General features: G+C 42.9%; 1 long non-coding RNA gene across 1 annotated transcript; it reads left to right on the plus strand.

Annotated features, from left to right (window-relative positions):
* Positions 1-207: 207 nt before the first annotated feature.
* Positions 208-1,718, plus strand: LOC148129392 (uncharacterized). The gene is made up of 2 exons (XR_015745476.1): positions 208-462; positions 1,626-1,718. It is a non-coding gene; the product is annotated as an uncharacterized LOC148129392 (long non-coding RNA).
* The last annotated feature ends 2,472 nt before the right edge of the window (positions 1,719-4,190 follow it).

Here is a 4,190-nt window from a genome sequence, read left to right on the forward strand (position 1 = left end):
GGGTCCTTGGTGGTCTCTGAGCTTGGTGGTTTTCTTGCAGATGTTTCATGACCCAACTAGCTTTGCTCCAGAGACCAATCTGACAGGTATGTGTGAATGCATCGCAGTTTATTGCTTCTCACTTAGTACAAAAGCAGATATTTAGGTTGCTACTGTTTTTTCATACCAAAGAAATTGTAACAACTCCTTTTCATTTTCCTTGTCTTGTGGATTTTAACTTTGTTGTGGTTACTTTGTGCTTAAACAAGTTTCTGTAACACATTGGGAAAACTGTTTTTTTTTTTTAAATCTGCCTTGAAGTTGATCAAATGTATTTTCTTTGCCCTCAAATTTGTAGGCATTTTGAGTTATCTGGAACAAATGCATATTTTTTTTTTGCTTTAGCTGCCGATTGCATCAGAAAAACCTCCCAATTATGGTTTTGGGTGGATAGCTACATTTCCGTCCCAAAGTATCAGGCAGGTAAGTCTGCATTAAAAAAACAACACCAAATTCAATTAAGTTCTGCAGTGCGTGTCAGAGTCTAAGTGTCAGAGTCATTTTTAAGATGAAATGACTTGAGATCAGCTATTTTTTTTCCCCATCGGTCCTGAAACTTAATTTTTCTACAGCTCTTTGATTTCACATGGGATAATCTCTTTTGAGTAGGAATCATGAGTCATAATGCCACCCCAATGTAGTTTGGGAAAGTATCTGTGAGTTGAGATTTCTTCTGTCTTAGGTAAGAACTCTCGAAAACCAGCATTTCTCAGCCTTGGGAGCTTTTAAGACTTGTGAACTTCAACTCCTAGAATTCCTCAGCCAGCCTGCTGACTGGGGAATTCTGGGAGAAAGTCCACAAATCTTAAAAGTTCCCAAGGTTGAAAACCATTGTAAACTGTCATACTTATTCTGGGTTTAGGGTGGTGTATGAATTCAGTTACTGTGATTTATAAATCGGGGGTTGGTTGTGATTTAGTTAGATGCATGAGCATGACTTTGAGAGGGATTTGGCTTTTAAAAGGCTTTTTAATCTTAGGGACTATATCCTGCCCTATAATTACATACTCAAACTCAGTTGACCTTGTTTTTTTTTTTTATCTCTCAACTGTTATGTCTTCTATTCAACCTTTCCAGACTGGCTGGGGTGGCAGGAGGGACAGGGATGTTCTACATGAGCTCATGATCACCCACTGCTTCCACAGCCCGGTTCTGAATGGGCCACCTGCAGCCCAGTTGTGGAACCACGTCTGGAGTTGGGGACCCCTGTTCTAATTGACATCACAATTTCACAAGCAAAATTTTATTTTCATGTATCTGGAGTCCTTTGTAGTTATTCCCTCGCTGTTTCCCTTTCTCTCCAAAATTCAGAATTTTGATTAGCTTGTCCGCTTTCCCTAAAGCACTGTGAATGCTGCATGTGCTGTATTTGCACTGCAGTTTCTAGTGCTCAAATCCAGGTCAGTACCTTTAAAGAGGTTTCCTGGACCTTTATTTTGTTAGAGAAGGTATTTTCCAAAAGGATTTGAAACGCTCACTGCCAGAAAGCAAGTAAGCTGGAAATTCGATTTCAAGCAGTGACAGTCCCATTTTGCTATTTGTACTGAACAAGCCTATTTTTATTTTTATTTTACTATGTCTCACAGCCTTCAGCCTGGCCCTTTTTTTCTCATTTAAACACTCGGTGCCTGAATCACACACACCATCGTTTTAATGTCGTCCATTTCAACTCGGCACCAGAGCCCAAGTCACCAGATTCAAATCTTGCCCTCTCGGGTGTCTGCAACATCGGTGAGTTTAGCACGGTTTATTTATAAACACCCTTGCAAACTTGAGTGGGAGAATATAAATGAATGCAGAGGTGGCATATAGTTTTGAAAATATAAATTGCAAAATTGTCAGTAGAGAAGTGATGCAGAGGCGGTATACAGAAAGGGAAGGGATTCTGCACGAGGCACCGCAATGCTTTTCCGTGCCAGAATAAGTGTCTTGCATAAGTGTGTTGGGGGTGTGTGCGCGCACACACATTGGGGAAAACAGAACAAGTGGGTTTTGTTGTGTTGAATTAGATCAGGTTCTACAATTGAGGTAGGTCAGCAAAGCAAAGTTTCTTTTAAGCTTGTTTGCGACCGTCAAGGGATATTCGCAAGCACAACCATGCAAAAAAAAAAAAAAAAATATTTAGAAGCTTTCAACTTTGGGCTTTTCTCTTGAGGAGGAAACAAAACTATTTAGATTAAATTAAGTCCCCCTCCCTTCCTGCTTGCTAAGCCTTTGTATTTTGCTGCTTCTTCTTTTTTTCTTCTTTCCTTTCTCCTTGTTCTTCTCCGGCGCCAAGATAAACAGCCGCCTCATTCTGTCATAAAACCCACCCAGGTTTTTTCTTGTTGAGCATCTGTTCCATAAAACACTGGTTAGGAAAAAAAAAAAAAGAAGAAGGCAGCGGTGGGGGAAAAAAAAGCTAACCATTTCTTTGAAGGACACTGGGCAGGCGGACTCTCTCAGAATATTGATTAAAGCTGCACCAATATGAAAGAGAAAACCTTGCCCTTTCGGCCCCGCTCTGCCAGCTTGTGGCACTGATTCGTAGAATCTTTGAAGGGTAGAACGGGAAGGCTCCTCAGAGGACATCTATCCCAATCCCTCGGCTTAGTGAACAAAATTAATATACACCAGAAACAGACCTTTTCTGGGGCCAGCTGGGAGAAAACAACGGGTGCCTCTTCCAATGGGAACGGGAAGTACCAGGCTTTACAGATTACAGATTAACGGAGTTGGAAGGGACCTTGGAGGTCATCTAGTCCAACCCCCACCCACCCAAGCAGGAGACCTGCCTCTACCATCTCTGACAAATGGCAGTCCAATCTGTTCTTGAAAGCTTCCAGGGATGAAGCTCCCACAACTTCCAAAGGCAACTTCTGTTCCATGTGGGTTGATCGCTCTCCCTGTCAGAAAATTCCTCCTTATTTCCATAGTTGAATCTCTCCTTGATCAGTTTCCATCCATTATTATTCCTTGTCTGGCCTTCAGGTGCCTTGGAGAATAGCTTGACCCCTTCCTCCTCTCTGGGGCAGCCCCTCAAATATGGGAAGGCTGCTCTCCTGTCTCCCCTGGTCTACTGCATCTTTCTGTACAACATACTAACTTCCCCATTAAGCAAATTGTGGCCTTCAGAATTTGCATTTGATTCACAAATGGACCCGGAAATTTCAGCTGCATCAACATCATCCAATCCAAACCTCCGTTGTAAACCTTGTTTTGTCCAGTTGTGCCTGCTCTTCAGAGGACCTTGCTGCTTTCATGTCACAAGAGTGGTATAGAGAGGATACCGTTACCATGGAAATGTAATTTCCCCCATTAACCCAACTAAGGGGAGAAAGTCAATTTGCATTCCCTCTTGTTTGCCTGGACATTGGCTGAAGAGGCAGAATTCTGTCCAGGTAATTCCATTTATTTATTTTATTTTATTTTTCGTTCGGTTTGGAGAAGCAATCGTTCCCTTACTCTCAGTCAGACCATCTGTCTCTCGGCATCATCCGATCCCCTTTTGTGACGAGCCAAATCAGTGGGGAAGCCAGATTCACTTAACATCCGTGTTACTAACTTAACAACTGCAGTGATTCACTTAACAACCGTGGCAAGGAAGGTCATAAAATGGGGCATTTAATAACTGTCTTGCTTTAGCAACGGAAATGTTGGGTTCAATTGTGGTTGTAAGTCGAGGATGACCTGTAATTACATGGATCGTGCTAAACTTATCATGGATCTTTTTTTTGACTTAACTACATTTCCCATGGTGTCTGTCGGAATCTGATTCAGAGGGTGAGGCTAAGCAGCTGACAGGGAGCGGGAGTGTGGCTACGCTGTGGAGGAAACTGGGTAAGGGCAAAGTCCGGCTGGGCAGAGCAGGAGAGAGTAGAACAAGGGAGAGGGAGTTCAGAGGAAGACCCAGGCCCATCCCCTCAACATCCTCGGGCACGCAGGGAAGAATGGAGAAGGGAGCAAAGTGGGTTGTGTGGCTTATGATGGAGGAAAGGGCCCTGATTCCCTTCATTAGCCACACCTGGGAATGAGAGTTTAAAAGAGATGCATGCTGAGTGCGGCATCTGTTGGGAACAAATGTGAGTTTATCTTGTGTTGACTTTGGTTATCTGCATTCCTGGCATCCTCCCAACCGTGTTGAATAACTACTGTTCTTTCATATCTGGAAT

Source organism: Notechis scutatus, chromosome 16, assembly GCF_049901735.1.
Source record: "Notechis scutatus isolate UNSWTSFEM ecotype Mainland chromosome 16, rNotScu1.2, whole genome shotgun sequence".
Lineage (NCBI taxonomy): Eukaryota > Metazoa > Chordata > Lepidosauria > Squamata > Elapidae > Notechis > Notechis scutatus.